A 21,669-nucleotide genomic window follows, 5' to 3' on the forward strand; every position below is an offset into this window, starting at 1 on the left:
TGCGTATCGTAAATTTAAATGTTTAAAAAAAATAAATTTATATATTTATTAATTTTTAAATTAAAATTTCATTTAATTTCTTATAACAGAAATAAAATACCATATACAAAAAATACAATCCATTGCATAATATAAAATAAATTGCACAAATTATAATGTCATACAAAAAATCATTCAAATGTTAAACAAAAATAATACATTGCTAACATGTGTTATACATTCCTATAAAACTAACAAATAATCATACAACTCTGTTTCTTACTGGAAAGGAAAGCCAAACATGATTACAAGTCTCCCTTAATCTTGAACTTCGCCACCACCGACGTAAGAAAAAAACTGTGTATAAATATCAAAAAACAAGATATGAGCCAATCATTCTATGACTCAAGGAAAAATATCATTAGAGAAATGTGAAAAAAATATGAAACAAATGAATGAAAGTGCATTGCTATTTCTTTAATACTTACTGCATAGAGTAAGACTTGGACATCATCTATAGTTTTGAAGGACATTGATGTCTCCCTATGCTGCACATATTAAAAATAAAAAAAAAACAAAATTAAGTAACATATGGATTCATATATCTATCAATTGTATTGTAAATTGTAAATGAAATAAATAAGCATTAAGCATACATACCACTACAGATGCAATGCTAGGAAAAAGGCCTGAGCATATAATGGCGCTAACCGATGATTGATTATGACTTAATCTATTGCTAATCCCCGATTTAGTCTCAAGTAATTGAGCATCTTTTAAAATATGGATAAACAATTCCTTAAAGAATGTATAGCTTGAAGTGTTTGAGCATAAAGCAAATTCCTCCAGCAATATTTATAAGCATATCCTTCTCTTTCAGCTTCTTTCCATCCTTCATATTCACACACAAGTGCCATATGATCATTGTAATCCTTTGCAGAAAATATTGATTTTGTTGTACTAGCTTGCTGAAATAGACATACAAAAGATATCAGGAAAAGACCAAAATGCCCTTGTGTGAAAGTAGCTGGATTACTCACGTCTTTGTTCTCTTGAGGCAAAAGAAAATGATCCCTGACACTAAGTCCAGCAACAATTGTAAGAATATGATCAAAGCAACGAAAAAAAAAGCACCCATTATTAGCATTTTCCCTAATTTCGGATCCAATGGAAGCATTACCAGATATTTACGTATATTTTGAAAAAATGAGAAAAGATAATCTTAGGAAATAAACTTTTATAAATATATTAATATAAACTAACCAAGATGTGTAAGATTTTCATTTACATCTAATGCTCCAATCATCTTTGAAAAATCCACAACATTTTGGACCTAGAACAAATTAAAGTTCTATCATTTAGCAATTTGAATCATTCACTAAGATTCAAGTCATCAAGAATTGTTAACACTTACAGCTAATGGCTCTGGAGGCAGCAAAGCAGCTGATAAAAACTCTCCAATACTTCCAACAATGAGGGCCCTTAGTCTTCAGGTCAATGAATCTTACAAATCAGTTCATAGCAAAACATATCCACCTGTTACTGTTAGGAATCCTAATGTTATCATTCCTAATGAAACAGTGAGGTTGCTAAGTGGAGCAGGCTTTTTATGAAAATGAAATGGTTTCTGTTGTGAACAGATTGCTATATAACTTATAAACATGTTTTGTTAAAAAGAAATTATGGTGCAAATCAATTTATTAGTTGAAACTGTTGTTTCATGTTAGCCCCATTTGCAAACACCCTACTGCAGCAAGGGAAACCTCTTTACTACCATTTGCAATGATGTTCTTCACAGAACACATCAAAGACTCCCATCCTACATAACAAATATTCAACTTCACCATTGTTCCTTTTTAAAGCACACATGTTTTTGAAGAAATTATAATCTTTTAAATGAAGACATACCTGACCAAAAATTGGTTGAACTTCTTAATAATGGAAAAAAAAAAGTACGCAGGATACGAGCAATTCCACCAAATAAAAGATCAAGTGTTCCAAAGACGAATATGCCCCTGGATGTTCCAAAGATGTAACTCTTCATTCACGAGACTAACAAGAAGATACTTATTGTCTTTTGATAATGTGAATGAAACTATCATCTGATCCTCCTCAATGCATACTTTGAAACAAGACGCATATGCCCCTGGATTTGATCATCATTTGGGCTCCCTGAAACGCAAGAGATAGATTTTTGGTGACTGAATCTTGATTTTCTGCCCTGAATCCTAAGATTTCCATTACAGCTTTGTGAACCCTGACAACTGCAACCAAAACCAACACGAGTATCAGAAAACCAATGTCGTGGAGTCACTTTTTTTTAAATTTTCACAATCCTGCCAAGTTTCAGTTCACATTATACTCAGAATCCTTTCAAGAATATTCATGTTCTTGAAGAAGATTCCCAGAATGCTTACTGGAATCTGAAAGCTCTGTTTATTTATGAACCAAACCAACTAACTAGGTGTGATGTCACTTTGCAGTACATCAATCAATTAGGATTAAATATAGCAAGCATCCTACTTTCATTTCTTCCTTTCCTAAATTGCTACTATTTCTTTCTGAAAGGGAAACGGTTTCTTAGTACCTGTTTGTGTAATCTGGATCTGCGAGCAGATTCCCTATTGGATTGCTTCCTTCTCTGCCTCTTTAGCTCCCTTTCATCCTGAAATAACAATTTTACTAATGATCCAAAATTATACTAATAACAGGATAAAACGAAGTTATAAAACAAAACAAGACCTGTAGCCAGATCTATGGCTGAATGGTTTCCCTTGAGCCAGCAGCAGCAAGCATTCCCCCTGAAACTGGAGCACAAGTTACCTTTCCACGAATTGCAGGAATATGAATATGAGAGAGTAGGATGAATTTTAATTTGAATTTGCTCCATACCAATATTTAAATTTGTGCCTGTGCTAGGACCACCTACAACACTTCCTGGACCTGATATTGGCACAATCGCCATTGAATGATTTGGCCCTCCATTTTGACAACCATGCATATTGTTTCCATTCTGAGATTCTTCACCTGCCAATATTAACATATAAGTCACACAAAACAAAACACTTCCAACTGTAAAACGCCCAAGTTGGACCCGTAGGGATTGCAAAGGCTTGCACTTTCTGGTTCTCCATCACCATCATCATCATCCATGCTGTTAATAAACAAGAAAAAGTTCCTGTGTTAACAATTATTTTCCTCTATTAACAGTACGCCCTGGTGTATTTGTAACAGTACGCCCTGGTGTATTGCATCAACCAAGACTGGAACATCTTCTTCTTGATTACATTGTTGTGTGTTTCTCCTTGGTTCATTACTCACATCGCCCTAACAAAAACGAAGGAATCCCATTACTAAACCCTAATCCTAAAGTGTATTAGTTCGTTCACAGAAGGTCATATCAGAAATAGAATTTCAAATCGATGATCAGGAATTGAACTAAACTTGATCGAACTATTTTATTATTGATGGTGGCAGCTTAGGGCTTAGAGAGAGAGAGAGAGAGAGAGAGAGAGTGAGTGAGAGTACAGAGGTAAAGGAAGACAAACCGATTCAAAAGGATGTGCTGATCCCAATTTCACAAATCGGCGTTCCAAAACCAAAATTCCCGATCCCAATCGCGTTTCTGTGCAATCCAATTTGCCAATTTCACGTTTCAGGTATGCTTACTTTGGCAAATTACAGTCTTTAGGCTTCCACCTCCACTTTTGATATGAAGTCGTCGCTTGCTTTACAGAGAGATATGAAGTCGAGACAAAAAGATGAGATTGACCCATCTGGTAATAAACGGACTCGGGAAGCTGAACAAAATGACCCGAGATTGACCCATCTAGTAACAACGCTATTGATGCCATTCCTTCCATTTTCGACTGTTCATCCTCCACTTCCTCTACTGCTACTTCTTCACCATCTTCTATTTTTTCTGTATTTAGACTTGAGAGTATAATTAGGGCTTTTTCTAACAATTTCAACATCGAGTGGGAGATATGGTGGTTCCAGTAGGTAGAAGTGAGGGAAGAAGCTAAGTAAGCAGCAGTCAATGTCGGGAGGGGGAAGGAAGGAGCGTCCAAGGCAAGAGGGAAAGGAGAAAAAAAGGAAGGCGGGATTTTTAATTTTTTCAGAATTTCATTTCCCCCTACTGTTAAAGGATGGAACGCGCGTTCCATTAAAAATTATAAAGCGACATCCTTAGACGACGCGCATTTTATTATAGGTGCCCTCCGTGTTTTATTTTAGACACTAATTTAAGGGCGCGCAATAATGCGTGTCTTCTATCCTTAAATTTTTTGAAGAGATGACATTTTTCTAATGTCACTCTCCTTTGCGTAACATAGATCAATGAGCGTCGTATTTTGCGCGTCGTAAAAGGCCTTTTTTCTAGTAGAGAAGGTTGGAATCCGTTCGCATCTTCTTGGCATATGCAGCACACAAGAACTTAGAAGTATTGCAGATGGATGTCAAGTGTGCATTCTTGAACGGTGAACTTGAAGAGATAGAATATATGGATCAACCACCTGGGTTCATAAATGAGAAGTACCCCAATCACTATTACATATTAGACAAGTCCGTCTATGGTCTAAAGCAAGCTACAAGAGCCTGGTACGAAACTCTTACTAGATTCTTAAAATTGTCTATATTTAAACAAGGTTCAGTTGACCCAACCTTCTTTCGTAAGAAAGAGGGTGGCCAGTTGATGATTGTCCAAATTTATGTTGATGACATCATCTTCCGATTTACTAATCCCAGCCTAACAGTTGAATTCTGAAAGTTGATGGAAACTAAATTTGAGATGAGCTACATGGGTCCAATTAACTTTTTCCTTGGACTGAACATTAGAAAGAGTCAAAGAAGTTATCTTTATTAACCAAGAGGCTTACATGAAGAATCTACTTGCCAAGTTTAGGATGGTGCGAGACTCAAAAGCGAAGGTTCCAATGACATTTGGAACGAAACTTACCCCTTCTTTTGATAAACCAGCTGCAGACATGACACTCTGTCGCCAAATGATAGGTTCTTTAATGTATCTAACTGCAAGTCATCAAGATATAATGTTTTCTGTTTGCTATTGTGCTAGGTTCCAAGCTAATCCTCGAGAACCTCACATGACAGCAGTCAAGAACATTTTCAGGTATCTAAAGCGAACGTCCTCTATTGGAATCTTGTACCCTTTGCATTATGGGTTCTTTATACAAGCTTTTTCGGATGCAGATCTTGGAGGATGTGGGTTAGATAGGAAAAGTAAAACTAGAGGATGCCAATTTGTTGGTGTCAAACTTGTCAGTTGGCAATCCAAGAAGAAAATATGTGTATCCCTATCAACAGCTGAAGTTGAGTATATAGTTGCTGCCTCATGCACATCCCAGGTTATTTGGTTTCAAAGCCAGCTTCGTTATTATAACTTGAGTATGAAATGAATCCCATTATACTGTGACACTGAAAGTGCTATTCGCATTTGTCAGAACCCAGTGCAGCACACAAAGACGAAACATATAACACTGAGATATCATTTCATTAAGGATCACGTAGAAGATGGCAACGTCAAAATTCACTTCGTGAGATCCGCTGATTAGTTAGCTGACATATTCACGAACACCTTACCTGAAACCACCTTCAATAGAATTCTTCAAGGACCAGGAATGATGGAAGCTAAATCTGTACCAAAACCACTTTCACATCAATAATGTTCACACTGCGAATCAGTGCGAACGATTTTGCAGTAGTTCGCAGTCAACTATTCATTCGCAGTCTACTTTTACACTATGAACCGGTGCGAACGCTCGCAGTAGTTTGCAATCTACTATTCATTTGTGGTACGGATTTTCCAATATCCTTTTGTACTTTATGTATAATGTTTCTTATCTTTGCTTCGTGTTTCAATCTTTTTCTATTTTTACTTCTTTTTCAGAAAACTTCAAAACTTCAAAAATAATTTATTTATTTCAGTTTTTATTTTATTATTTTTTTTTGGAAATTTTCTAAAATACAAAAATATTTTTTTTATTTGTTTCTTTTATTTTTTTTCTCAAATCTTGAAAATCCAAAAATATTGTTCTTCTTTTGTTAATTAACCATTTGTGCAGGGTTCAAGGCTAATGTTTTAACAAGAATGATGGGGCAGGTATAAATCTCTTTATTTATGAACTAGCTAAGTATCCTAGAAGCATGATGTTGCATGTTGTCTAAAGCCTCGATGACCTTATGTTGAAGTCTTAATGAATCAATAATACCAAACGTTTCTTCCCAATCAGGCTATAATTTCACATAAGTCATGAGCTACCTTACTCTTCTCATAATGAATCAAGAGTTGTCTGCGTAGTCACTTTCACATAGCAGAGGTACTTTCGTTTCCTTACATCACCTTACACTATTCTCCATCACGTGTGCTTTTATATAAGCAACCCATGAGACTCTCAACATTTACCACTGAGGTTTATGATTGCAAAACATTTGTGTTAATGATCTTAATTTCGTTCCACCACGAACTGAGTGAAACCAAAAATTCAACACACTTAAATGAATTGACGGTAAACAATTAAATGTTCAAGATTTTCACCAAGGAATTAACGAATGCCACATTCGTTGTCTGTACCAAGAAATCTCTTTTTCTTTTGCGAGATCTTTATGAAGTGCTCTTATCTAAAGACATCTCTACACATAAGATCCAGTGTTTATTTTTCTGAGATTTCTAAACTTTCCTTATCACTCACATATTTCCCAACCTACTCGTTCAGCTGAGTACACTGGTCACACAAGTACTTCATCCAAACGTTCGTACTTATATCAAGTTTCATAATTTGGTTGAAGATAAACCACCCATTTTTCCTAAATAAAAGATGCCTTTCAATGTTTCTTAATAAACATTTGATAATATTTCAACGGGAATCAACACAGACACTTCTTAGTCTCTCTTGACTTCAAAGGAAGAGATATATGCCCGTGATCTACCGTTTTGTGTCTCATTAGACATCACTACAATCCTTTAGAACTTTTCGCTTTATTTATATTTCCTTGGCACACTCTTGCATAAAGATCCTATTGATCTTCCCAAAGTCTAGTTTGTGGATCTCATGGTTCGTCTTAGTTTTGCAGGATTTTCAGTAACATCTAACTGTGAACGGATATGGTTCACTATCAGTGCCTTATCTATGTCATAACTGGGCATCGCCGACGCATCAATTTCTTAAGGATAAGAATTCAAAAGGGCGTGTGAAAGTTTGAATGGGCATCTACTTTTTCGCCATACGATGTGTGTCTCTAACATAAATAATTGTCACATCGCGTTTTTAACGCGACGTTTCAGTAATCAATGTTATCTCTCTCTCTCTCTCTCTCTCTCTCTCTCTCTCTCTCTGGATTTCTCTCACCAATCAAATGGTATAAAAGGTTTTAAACGCATCATCTCACCTTACCACTCACATAATTCTCTCAAAGAATTATGGCGATTCAATGTCTATCCACTGTTTATCATCTTCTTCCACAAGAACTCAACAATGGTGGGCTCTTCGAAAACCTTTGAATTTAAATCCAATCAAAGGAAAGCCTATTATTTTCTTGCTTATGAAAGCATCTTCGGATGATAGTTGGCTATGGCACCGATGGCTCTCCCATTTGAACTTCAACGATATAAAAATGCTCGTTATTGGCGATCTTGTTCGTGGTCTAGCTTTTCTGAAATTTAAGAAGGAACATTTATGTGATGCTTGTGAGCTCGTAAAACAAAGTTTGAAGAGTCACTCAACCATCATCAATACCAAAATTATTGAGCCACTCGAATTATTGCACATTGATCTTTGTGGTCCATCAACCATCGAACGTATTAGTGGTAATAAATATATTATGGTTATTGTTGATGATTTTTCAAGATTTACCTGGGTGTTCTTTCTTAAACGGAGATCAGATGCAACTCCGAAGCTAATTGATTTCATCAAGCACATTGAGCTTCAACTACGAAAGCCAATTCGAAAAATTCATGGTGACAATGGTTCAAAAATCAAAAACCAAGATTTTGAATATTTCTTAACTGAAAAAGGAATAGCTCACAACTTATCCTCGCCTTACACTCCACAGCAAAATGGTGTAGTTGAAAGACGAAACCGTTCTCTTTGCGAAGCTGCAAGGACGATGTTATATGTTGCGAATCTTCCTCTCTACTTTTGGGCTGACGCTATTGCAACTGCTCGCTTCACACAAAACCGTTCCTTTATCAAAAGAAGATTTTTGATTGCCCCTTATGATATTTTGAACAAAAGGAAACCTGACATTAAATTTTTTCATGTGTTTGGTTCAGGTGCTTCATTTTCAATTCTAAAGAACAACGGAACAAATTCGATGTGAAAGCTGACAAAGGAATTTTTATGGGTTACTCTTTAACATCAAAGGCATATCGAGTTGTGAACAAGAAGTCCAAAAAGATCAAGGAAACTTACTATGTAACATTTGACGATAACTATATGAAGAAGTATCAGAACACCAATTATGAATTAGAGGAAATATTTCCATTAACGAATCTAATAACAATTCCGCTCTCAAATTTATATGAGGGATTTTTGAATTCGTTTGAAAAACCTGACAAAGTCATCTACTCAAAATCAAATGCAAAAGATAATCAAACCGATGAGTTGAAGAAGATTGTTTATGAAGCTCCTAAAATAGTAAGATAGATCCACCAATTCCGAATGCTTCTGAATTTCCATCTCAATCAGAACCTTCTGATTCTCCATTCCAGGGGGAGGGTTCCACTTTAACCTCCAATACCGATGTTCCAATCCAGGGGAGGATCCGATTCAGAATGATGGGTCACATGCAAACTTCCAAGGAGAGAATGAAAATAATGACTCAGATGTTCAATCAGAATTCGAAGAAGTGAATGTTAACCTAGATCCAACCTATGATCAGAATTATCTTCCAATGACAAAGTGGACCAAAGATCATCCAAGATCTCAAATAATTGGAGACTCATCTTTAGACGTTCTTACAAGGGCTCAACAAAAAGCGAAGCAAACTGCATTATTTTCAATGTTGGAGTTTTGCTTGTTTAATTTGTTCATTTCTAAAACTGAGCCTAAAACTGTGAAAACTGCTCTTAATCATGTTGATTGGGTTCAAGCAATGCATGAAGAAATTAACAAATTTGAGAGAAATAATTTATGGAGATTAGTTCCTACTCTAAAGGATGCTTCTGTTGTCGGAATGAAATGGGTGTTCAGGAACAAGATGGATAAATAGGAAAGCGTGATTCGCAATAAGGCACATTTGGTGGTGAAAGGATATTGCAAAGAGAAAGGAATAGACTATGAAGATACGTTCGCACCGGTTGCTAAGTTGAAATCCGTTCAGATTTTTCTTGCATATGTGAAGTGTGCGTTTCTAAATGGAAAACTCAAGGAGATTTTCTATGTGGAACAACAACCAGGTTTCGTGAATGAAAAATATATATCCGAATCATTACTATGTTCTGGATAAGGTAGTGTATGGTTTAAAAGAAGCTCCATATGCATGGTATGAAACTCTGACTCGTTTTTTTAAGCAGTCAAAATTTAAACAAGGTTCGGTTGACCCAACCTTCTTTTGCAAGAAATATGGTGACCATATAATGATCGTCCAAATTTATGTTGATATTATTTTTGGATCCACTAATCCTAAATTAATAGTTGAATTCCGAAAACTAATGAAAACTAAATTTGAGATGAGCTCAATGGGTCGTATTACTTTTTTCTTTGGTTTAACCATTAGACAGAGCTCAGAGGGCATATTTATCAACCAAGAAGCTTACACAAATACATTACTTGCTAAATTTGGTATGATGGGTGATTCAAAGGTCAAGGTTCAAATGGCTTTATGAAAGAAACTTACTTCATCCTTGGACAAGCTAGCAGTTGATATCACTCTATATCGATAGATAATTGGGTCTTTAATTTATCTAACATCAAGTCGTCCTTATATTATGTTTGATGTATGTTATTGTGCCAGGTTGATAGTTAGTTTTGTTTACTTCTTTTTATATTTTATTTTAGCATATTTCATTCATAATTTAGATAATTTCCATGCATATTTTCCATTTTGTTATTTTATGACTATTTCGGGTACTTTCGAATCTTGTGAGCATAATTGCAGGTTTTCGGGTCTAGCGGAGCGGGAGTGTTCGGGAGTATGGGAAGCGATGAGATTTGATAGGCAAAAAGGATGTTAGGCTTGGTGATTGTGGAGATGGTGCATGGAGCGAGCTTGATGGTTATTTGAAGGTTTGGAGAGAAATAAACTTTAAATTTGCAAGATGCGGGCATACGTAGATTTTTAATCGGGAGAGTGCACGAGCTTTGGAGGATGTGGAGAGGTCAAATTGGGCTTAAAATGAAGAAAAACTTGAAGAAAATGGGCTAGGAGGTGATTGGATTCGATCTGGGCTAGTGGGATATGTTTTGGAGGCCCAAAATCTCAAAGAAGCCCATGTCAGGCACCACCCGCGCAACCCACCCGCGCAGCAGCACGCGGGTCGCGCAAGGGTCTGCAGGGGCATTTTCGGAAATACATTTGGAAGGCTATTTGAGGAAGGTTGGTGCCCATCTTTTGGAGACTCTTAGACATCCGATTTTTGGAGATTCTCTCTGGAGTTTTGAATACTTTTGAAGGCCAAGAACACTTGAAGAACATCATATTTTTACCTCTTGATTCTTGCTTAATGTTTGGCACAATTTTCTCTAACTTTGTTTCTTTGGGTTTAGCCATGCTTGGCTAAACTAATCTTGGTTGACTTTTGGTTAATCCTTTGAACTTTTGTTGAATGTTGAAGAATCCATGAACATGTTCTTAAATCTTTATGGGAATGTTTTGTGTTTTAACATCTTATCACTACTTGTATGTTTTAGTTCATGAGTTTAAATGTGTTTGTGGTGATTAGTTGGCTAATTTCTTGAGTAAGTAAAGGATCCTCAAATTAGCAAGCAACAAATGATTTTTGTGTTGTTTTTGCTTCACACAATCATAAAAACATTTCCTCCAACATGGTGGTGAAAGCATTTGACCCCTCTTGGATTTGGTGACTTTTTGGTTCTTAATGCTAGTTGACTTTCACTAATTACATGTTATTTGGAATTAGTGACTTTGACTAAGGAAATTGTTATGAGCTTCTCTAGCCATTTCAACAATTAAGAAAAGTCTAGGTAATCTCAAGTTCCTTGGATTACTATAGCCAAATTAAGGATTTAAATCAAAGTATTGCACCATTGGATTCTAATGATATGTTCATCAAAAGTCAAAGTGAGGAAACTTTAAGTCAACCATCTTTCCCTCATTGATTTTACATCAAACTCTTATTTTTGTTGCATTTGTCTATTTAAGTCATAGTTAATTCTAGTTTGTTTCAAGTATTTCAAAACAACAAAACCCCCCATTTTATTTTTATTGTCATTTTACAAGTATTTTTACAAAAAGATTTTTCATAGAGTTATAAATTGAACCAATCTCCGTGGATTCGATCCCTTACCACTATACACTATTTTAGTGTGTAATATTTAGGGTTATTATTTGTGTTGGCCTCGACAACCACCACATGTTTCAGCCGAATCCCCATGAACCACATGTGGTAGCTGTGTAGAACATATTATGATACCTCAAAAGATCAAACTCTCTCGGATTTTGGAATCCTTTTAATTCCAGATTATTTGTGCAAGCATATTCCGATGGTGATCTTGGTGGTTGTGGACTTGATCATAAAAGCACTTCTGGGGGTTGTCAGTTTCTGGATGGCAAACTTGTAAGTTGGCAATCTAAGAAGCAGACTTATGTCTCCCTATCAACAGCTGAAGTTAAATATATAGGAACTGCATCATGGTCTTCGCAAGTAATATGGATTCAAAATCAACTCAGAGATTATGGAATTAACATGAACTGAATCTCATTAAACTATGATTCTGAAAGTGCTATAAGGATAAGACACAATCTAGTGCAACATTCAAAAATGAAACATATAGTTCCGCGATATGATTTTATAAAGGATCACGTTAAGGATGGCAATGTTGAAGTCCATTTTGTTAGATCCTCAGATCAGTTTCCAGACATCTTTATAAAAGCACTTCATGAAACAAAATTCAATTGGATTTTACAAGGGTGATGCATGATTGAAGCGGACTCAGTTTTGAAATCCCTTTTGTAATTGGAATTTAGTGTTCATGTTCCAAAATGTTCCAAGCTTCGAAATGCTTCGGAATTCATTTTTCAAATTCCAATTGGTTCCGAGCTTTGAATGCTTCGTAATCTACTGTTCATCGGAGTTTCAGAATTCTTTGTATCCTTTATACATTAAGACTCTTCCGGTTAGTTCCAAGCTTCATAATGGTTTGGAAGTTACGGTTCATTTTGTATTTCTGAATTTATTTATCTTTAACTTTTTCTTTGTTTCTGTTTTATCTTTTGCAGAAAATCAAAATTTTCAAATATATTTTCTTTATTTATGTTTTATCTTTTTCAGAAAATCCAAAAATCACAAAAATAATTTTTTTTATTTTGTGTGTATACGTTCTTTTCTCAAGTACATATTCTTGTTATCTCAATTCAGATCGATGGGGAAAGTATAATTCCGAATCTATGTACTAACTAAGTGCCCCTATAAGCTTGTTGATACATGTTGTCCCAAGCGTCTTCGACTCTATGTTGGAAGCCTTAATGAAACTTTCATTTTGATCGTTTCTTCCCAACCAGGCTATTTATTCACATAAGTCATCGAGCTACCTTAATTTTCTCGCATTGAGTTAAGAGCTGACTGCTTTTTCATTTATTTATAGTAGAGGTACACTTTCTTCTTTGGAATTAGTCTACAATTTCTACATTAATTTCATGTTCATCAACGTAACCCTTAAGACTCTCAACAATTACCACTAAGGTTTATGGTTACACAAAATCTATGTTTATGATCTTGAAGTTGTTATAACCATGATTATGAGTAAGACCCCAAAATCCGAAACCCATTTCTGAATTGCTGGTGAACAATCAAATGTTCTAAATTCTCATTATGAAATTGATGCATAAAATATTTTTGGTTTGTACCATTACGAGCATGAAATCTCATTTTTCTTTTTGAAGTGATCTTAATGAAATGTTCTAGACCTAAGACATTTCTTCCCAAAAGATCCATGTTTTTATTTTTCTTGAGATTTTTATCGTATCCAGCCACTTAAATTATATCCAAAGCTTACTTGTTATTATGGATACACTGGTCAGGCAAGTACTTCTCTCAGAGCTTCAGATATATGTCAAGTTTTGGAATTTGATTGATGCTTAAGCCACCTTTATAGCCTTTTAAAAGAAGCCTTTCACATTTTCTTATAAGACTAGTGATCAAAATTCAACAGGAAACCAAACAAGCACTTCTGAGTCTCTCTTGACTCAAAAGGAAGTGATCGTTGCCCAGTATCCATCTGAATTTCATGTCAATTTATTTGACATCACGGACTCCCTAAACATTTAATTGCTTTATTTCTTTATCTTTGGCACACTCTTGCACAAAAATCTTTCTGATTTTTCCAAATCTAGTTCTAATTCTGAATGGCTACTTTCAATATCAGAACAAGTCATTGTTACAAAGCTGGTGAATTGGCTGATTATTCTGAATGTGTCAATACCGGAACGATGGTTTCTTGGAGATAAGATTTCAAAACAGGCACGTCTTTTGAGTTCCCTGACATCACGTGTGTCTGTTACAACGACGTCTAACACATACAAATATCACAATATTTAAGGCTGATTTACCATGATATAGGAATATGGAACAACGGGTTTCTCTCACCACTTATCATTGACATATAAAAGGGTTTTAATTGGTTTTTTTTTCTCTCACCACTCAAACAATATTTAAAAATCTCAAGGCAAAACCCTTTTTCTCTCTCTACTGTTCATCGTCTTCCTCAAAGCAACAATGGAAGGTTCATCTGAGCATTTCTCCTATGCTGATCAATCAGCTCTGTTATCATGCTCAACGTGAAGAATGGGAAAAACATGATCATCGATCCTGAATCTTCATGCTACGACAAAGTTCTAAGGCCAATCATCGAATGTCTCAAATTATTGCTACTGGCTCAAGCACTAACAAAGGCAGAATCAGTTCCACTAGTTCATCTTTCAAAAGCTTACTCCTTATCCATCTATACCAAGGCAAATGAGATAATCTACTTTGAGGTTGCATCTCACAAAACCTTGATCACCAAGGCCCGTTTCTGCAGAGTTTTAGGGTTTGCTTCATCTGATGCTACTAAATTGTTTTATACTTTTATTTATGACCTCTACCATGGAATCAAACTGGATTTTGGTGTTGTTTTATGGTCACAATTTTTTCAAAGCATAGTTTCTGCTACTCGCCACTCGGACATTTCCTGTGCTTGGTTTTGGTCTATTGTGGTCAACCTTGCACTTGACCATTTCAACGTTCCGTTGATGTCTGAATCAGTGATGGCTATAATTCTAACTCTCCAAACTTCTTTGTTTATGATGCCAAATCGTCGGAACTTCAATTTTGTTGGAACTATTCCAAAGGTGATGTTGGAGAAAGTTCCCCCTGATAATGGCATCGCGAATGAATATAGGAAGCAACCAAGCTCTGGTGTTCGCCCAATGTCAGAAGAGTTATGAAAGTTCATTCATGAAGGTTCCAAACCGAAGAGGGGAAGAAAGAGAAAAGTGAAGGCTGGTCCTTTTGATGAGGTCAATGCTCATAAGAAGACCCGAAAACAAGCCAAGAAACCTATGTCTCCTTCTCCAGTTGTTTAGGAGGATTCGAAATCCAGGACTCTTACTGAAGTCAGAGATGAAGTTACAATTCATATCGATAAGGATGACACTGCAACAACTTTAGAACCCACTCCCATTGAAACTATTCTGAAGGTATCATCTCTCATTCCTATATCAATTCATGTTTCAAATATTTTTCAAACCTTCACTCCACCATCTTCACTTGTTATCACCACCATTCCAATCTCATCTATTCTTCCACTTCAACCAAACATATATGTTGGAATTTCACTTCCTCAGATCTCTATTCCATTAATGTCAACCATATTTACTGATTCCACCACTCCAACCACATCATCCACTACCACTCAACCAGAAGTTCTGATTGTCATGTCCGTTCCGGAGACGAATAGCGCTTCGGACATCAATGTCAACATATCTAATACGAAAGCAGATGACAATTTTGGTGTAACTATGGGTCCAGGAACCTCTACAGCTCCTCCAATATGTCACGATGATCCAAACATTCTTTTTGGTGATGATTCAAAAGCCTTTACCAATTTTTTTTATTCCCTTCAAGGTTAATGCTAATAGTGATGAAGATGATGCACTGATGACTAAAGGGCAACTCAAACAGCTCAATGAAAAGCTAGATTCTATCATGGAATCTTCCAAATCTTCACCCAACTGGGAATACATGTTGGCATCCCACCGAGTTGCAGTGGAGATGATGAGAAAGGAAAATCCCAAAGCCCTTGAAGCATCATCCAAGGCAATTAAGGAATTCGAACAGATAATTTCCAAAGCGACCGCAAAAGTTGAAAAACTACATAAAGAAGTAAGTAAGTTCATGGCTAATTTCAGAACCACCTTTGAATCAAAAAGATAAGCCATGAACAAAGTCATTGTAGGATTTCATACATCTTTACAAGCTGAGAAGGAGGATCTCTCACTTGTCCGTTCTGAAATCAAAATTGACAACTCCGAACTCAATGCCTCTATCGTCTCGAAAATAGAAAATCTTCAAACAGACCTTGTTGCTGAAAATAATATCATGGATCAACTGGAAGAAAAGACTCAGAAGGCCAGGGTTCTTTCGGTAAAGTTATCAAAAGCTATGCTTCTGAAATCAATCAGTATCTACAACGTCTTGTTGAGACTCGTGACTCCATGCTCACAGTCTCTATTACACAACATATTTCGGAAAAACTTCAACCAGTATTTGCCATGTTAAATCAAATAGTAGATGTTTTGGGAAGTGGTGCTCTTCCGAAACAAGGGGGAGAAGACAAAGAATAACCCCAAGCAAAGCAAACCACTGGTGAACAAGAACAAGAACAAAAACCAAAGGCTGATGATCAGAAGAGTAATGAAGCTTCTGTATCAAATACAGGCAAAGAAAAGATTGTTGATAAAGAAGAAGAAGAAGAGATTTTTGAATCAGAGAAGCTTTTGCTCAAGAAGAGAGACAAAGAACTCGATGATCTTTTAAATCTTCAGAAAGAGATAGAAGCAAAATAAGTGGATGCTAAAATTGCAAAAGTGACGGTTGAAACGCATAAATCTATTTTTCCTCCATGGTCAATTGATGGAATTCAGAGAGAAGCCATTGATGCTTCAAATGTATATTGGCTTGAGCCTACGGTATCATTTTATCTGAATAACAAAGCAGACTCTCAGTTTGATTTTCTGATTCTTCCCAATGCTTTTCTGTTTCGGTGTTTTAAAACAAAAGGGTGAATCTTGAACTCTTCAATTTCTACTTAAAATCTGCCAAAGAAAATTCATCTAACACTTTATTGCTTCCCTGAAACCCCTTGAATCTAATATTCACAAAGTCTTCAGTAGGCACTGTTGAGCAAACCTTCAATCCTACCATCCTCTTTAAGCTCCAAGAATGATACTGAGGCTTGACAAGACTCTGATTTCAGACAAAAGGGTGAATCTTGAACTCTTCAATTTCTACTTAAAGTTTGTCAAGCCTTAATATCATCCTTGGAGTTTAAAGAGGATTATAGGATTGAAGGTTTGCTCAGCAGTGCCTACTGAAGACTTTGTGAATATTAGATTCAAGGGGTTTCAGGGAACCAATAAAGTGTTTGATGAATTTGCTTTGGCAGACTTGCCGTTTATGAATCTGTATGACTGGATGTAATTGTTCAAGATTGTCATCAAGGATGTGAATAAATACGAGCCCATTGTTGCCCATCTAAAAAGAATGCTTAACTGCTATATCCTAGAGATTGCAAAGATGGATACAGAGATAACATTGGTGTTGCAGAAAAGACCCATTTTTGAACCCAAAGAGCAGCCTAAGGACATTAAGAATATGAAGTTGGGAGTTATTCAAAAAGAGAACTGGAGTGTTGCGTATAATCGAAAGTCTTGTGAAAAGGTTTAGAATAGTGTGTTCTTTCTGAGAAACAAGCTTCTCTACTCAACCACTGCTTTAAAGACTATCCTCATAATGGTTAAAACTTGCAAGGCGCACTCTACTGCAGATCTGAAGTGCTTTTCAGATATGATCAGTTGGTATCTTTGTGTCTGAAACGTGCTTCAAAATTTGTTGCCCAAACTTTTCAACGCGTAGAGAAGACAACAATGAAGACTCTCCTTCGGACTTTGACATAAACTAGGAGATTGTTGGGTTTATTAGTGTTGTGTCAAATATGTCTTGTATAGGTTGACTTATAAAGAGATGGGCCTGTCCATTCTCGTTTTGGTCTTTCTAGTCTTATCCTATATATAGTGCATGCATGTAACATTAGGGTTAATACTTTTTACTGTTTAGCAACCCTAACGGCCATTTGTACGCTCTCATAGAGAAGTTCTTGAGAACTGTTCTAGATTCATTTTAATCTAAGCATTCGACACACATTTTTTTCTTGTCATTTAATTCACGCTCTTTAATATAGAATCTACAAATCTTATTTAATGTTCTCACAAGTCCATGATCTCGGATCAATAACTATACCCATTCCATACACTCGAACTAGGACCAATTGACTATGTCTAATCTATGCTCCCGGACTAATGACAAATAACTATGTCCTCTCCATACTCTCGGACTAAGGACAAATGACTATGTCTAATCCATGCTCTCAGATCAATGACAAATCTTAATGTTCGACCCTCTATGTATATCTCACCCACACTCATAAGGAGATACTACCCGATATCCATCTCAATTAATTTATGTTTGTTCTATATCCTAAATCATCATATATTATCATATATGCTCTTAACACGTATTTTAGGCAATAACAAATATTTCACACACAAACATATATTTAACACTTTAATCAATACTTGTATTAAAATCATGTTCATGAAAAGGGACTATGCACTCACTTGTTAAAGTGATGACCTGAAATCCGGACACCGCTTCACTTCTAACAATCGTCTTTTCCTTCAACAAAACCTCGCATTCTTATCGCTAAGTTTTAGTCTAATATTTATTGTGACTAATTAACTCAAGGTCTACGAGTGATATTGTTTTATAACTGTTAAATAATACTTTTCAACTACAATGTATAGACAGGGGATAGACATGAAACACCGGAGGGCAGGACCATTTTGACATTTAAGTTGTTCTGAAATCCAACAACCCTATGCAACCCTTCAAATTAGATGGCCCGTACCGCGAGCAGTTAAAATGCATTATAATAACACTTTTTATAATTTATACTTAGCACGTATATTGCTTATAGGTTCATAATAACGATAATGAACTTAAATATAAGTTGTACTTAAATAAGAGTAAGCATAACTCACTTACAAGGGGGTATAGTGAAGAACCGGGCTCTGTGCGGGCAGAACTTCTGAGCCGAAAGCTCTTTTTATCGGAGCCTTCCAGCACTCTGGGGATCGACTCTAGCACTTGGGAAGTACTAAGGAAGGGAGAGAGATTTTGAGAGTATTGAGAGAGAAAGAAGGGGAAAGGTGTGAGGAAATAAGGCTTCCCTCGCATCTATTTATAGATGCCTACTTGGACTATGTTGGGTGTAACCTCAAAGTACGCTGTGTATACTGAGCATGATGCACGTATGAGGCTCTACACTACGCGTACGAGGGCTAGTTATCGGTCATCTGAAGTGAATCCGTGAAGGGAAAGCGAAAGGCAGTATTCGGCCATGTGTCACACTCGCATCCTTCCATAAATTAATAACCTTCTAAATTTTATAACTTTCGCAAATGAGCTTCGTTTTCGACATTCTTTATATCCACACGTAGGTAGCGACAGGATCTGCAACTTTTGTTTAGAATCTGTCAGTTGATTTTGACTTTATTTTTAGAGTTATATTTTAACATGCTTAGACAGGTAAAGTTCGTTAAAAACTCATAACTTTGTCACCCAACATCCGTTTTCGTCTGTATTTATAATGTTGAGCTCCTATTAACGAGATCTTCAATTCACATTTAGGTTGTGTTGGTTAAAAATCAGTCGATCTATAATTCGATTTCCGGGCTATGCACTACTATGCTAAATCATAGAAAAATCATAACTTCCTCATACGAAGTCAGATTTGGCCATTTTTTTATGTATGTTCTCGACTTAACGTATACTATGACTTATGTTTAGATCTCTAGGGCTAAAAATTAATTTATCAAAAATTCATTTTTTACGTTACGTAGTGTCGTGCCGGTTTAGCCGTAAAACTTCGACGGGTCATAACTTTTTCGTTATAACTTGGATTTCAGCGTTCTTTATATGTACGGAATCTTCTTGACATATATTATAATGTAATTAAGATTATTTATTCTAAATATTATTATATAAAACAACAATTTTTGACACTTATTGTCTCTAAAATGAGTAGTTCGAATCTGTGGGGGTTACATATAGCTTCCCTCTTCGGACTCGCCTTCATTTAACACAGGTTTAGCAATCGGTGTATTGACTTATCTCATATTCCCTTGGACCATTTGTCTGGTCTCCTCCCTTTGCTCAGCTAGCATTGCCTGAATCATAGCTTAAACTCCTGCCATTGTGATTGTCTAAGCTACTGGCATGACTTCTGGTGCAAGCTCAATCACATGTCAAGGTTCAGGCTGCTCATTTCCATTTCCATTTCCAAGTTCGCTAAGAGTTCTCACCATGATGTTCTTTACACAAAAACAATCATTCAATGTACCACAATCTTGAGTATATTATGATAAGGAAGGTTTTACTTATGTTTAGACGCGTAATCCTCCTTATCACTCCAAAAAAGTTATATGTCAGTTCTAATACATTAATTATACGTTTAGAATCCTAAACATATAAAGTTTCCAAATTGAGTTCAGCAACATACCTCAAATCATATCATATAGCAATCTAGGTAAGAAACCTAAAGCATCTTATAATATAAATCATTTATCACATAATATAAATTAAGCCACAAACCCTAAAGTATTCTAGTGCTTGTGTCAATTCAAATATGCAACCTAAAATATTTTAGTCACACACTTCAGGATCATTACTTAACATTCTAAGTCCAGGTATAGAATTTCCCAAAATTCCTAGTTCGCTTAAACTAAAGCTCCGATACCATCTGTCACATCCCTAATGTTACGACTAATTAAAAACTTTTTATTTATGTTTATTTAAAATAGAGTATTTTTTATTACTACGGAAAAGCGGATAAAACCAAGTTTTAACCAATACAAACACAAAATTTCCAATTATATATGTATCTAATTTCAATAACAAAGCATAATTGTCCTAAATAAACCCTTTGTTTGAAAAAATAAATATATAATGATTTACAGTTGTATAAATAAAAAAAACAATTTTTTTAACATAAAAACGATAAATAATATAAGTTATATATGCATATAATCTAAAAACAGATGTGCATCGATTTAAATAACTAAATATTTGAATAAAACAATATACAAAAAAAGATGCGTATCGATTTAAAAAATTAATTAACAAATTTACCGTTTAAATTAAAACAAAGACAATAATTTGCATGTATTCTCCCATGAATGCATTTAAGAGTTACATATAGGGTCGTTACACTCACTTTTGAAGTATGCATTCAATCTTTGGTGAGTTCGTTTCAGAAATCTGATTCGGATTGCAGATCATGATGTCACCAATGACTTGTCATTTCCTCAAAATGCCACACAAGGGTTATAAATTGGGCAAAACTTATTTGGGAAAACAAAAGTTTTTCATCGTCAAAGCTCGTCTGAATTTGTATGGAGCTTCGCTGGAAAAATCTCGTTAACGGAGGTTTGTGGTGGTTCTCAACAGCGGTATGGTGGTTTGAGACTCGTCGAAGAGAAAAGGCAGTGGGGAGTGGCTGGTCGAAGCTCCAGCAACAGAAGGTAGCCATTGAACTTCTGATAGTAGAGGCAGTGGTGGCCGATGGCGGTGGAAGGACGATGGGCGAGCAACGTACGGTGACGATCTTGTAGGAAAAAGAGGTCGTGAGAGAGATTCTGAGAGTGATTGAGAAAGATTTTGGGTGGAGAGAGAGAGAGAGAGAGAGAGAGATCTAGTTATAGAGAGAGCAGAGAGATGTGAATGAATATAATCTTCGCACTTGGCTCCATCAGAAATTTGACAAGTGTCTCCATTTAAATGGTGAGACGTGGCTCGTCTTGATCCATGTGTAAAAGTTCGATGAAAAACGACATCTCTCAAATATTCCAAACACACTAGTCGGATGTCCCGGAAATGGTGTTTCCAAATATGCAAACATATTTTCCTAAAGAAAGATGTAACTATGCTAAAAACGCGATTGGCATTTTTATTTTGTATTATTCTGGTTGTTGTGATTTGATAGTTTTCATGAAAGTGTTATAACTTCATGATACGAAACTTTTGAAAGTGGAATTAAATATTAGAGTGTAGTCTAAGTTCAAAAATGTGTTCAAAATACTTAACGAAATGTGTAGCTATCCAAACAAATCATTTTACCATTCATTTCTAGGAAAATCAGTTATAATACTTATCTGCTTTCTTTAAACGGTTGTGACTTT

The 21,669-nt window shown here is 35.7% G+C and overlaps 1 long non-coding RNA gene across 1 annotated transcript; it reads right to left on the minus strand.

The window, feature by feature from the left end:
* Positions 1 to 829: 829 nt before the first annotated feature.
* Positions 830 to 1,902, minus strand: LOC111913033 (uncharacterized). Its single transcript, XR_008224547.1, has 4 exons — positions 1,394 to 1,902; positions 1,243 to 1,312; positions 1,020 to 1,059; positions 830 to 947 (listed from the first exon to the last, which is right to left on the minus strand). It is a non-coding gene; the product is annotated as an uncharacterized LOC111913033 (long non-coding RNA).
* Between the last annotated feature and the right edge of the window lie 19,767 nt (positions 1,903 to 21,669).

Source organism: Lactuca sativa, chromosome 6, assembly GCF_002870075.4.
Source record: "Lactuca sativa cultivar Salinas chromosome 6, Lsat_Salinas_v11, whole genome shotgun sequence".
NCBI lineage: Eukaryota > Viridiplantae > Streptophyta > Magnoliopsida > Asterales > Asteraceae > Lactuca > Lactuca sativa.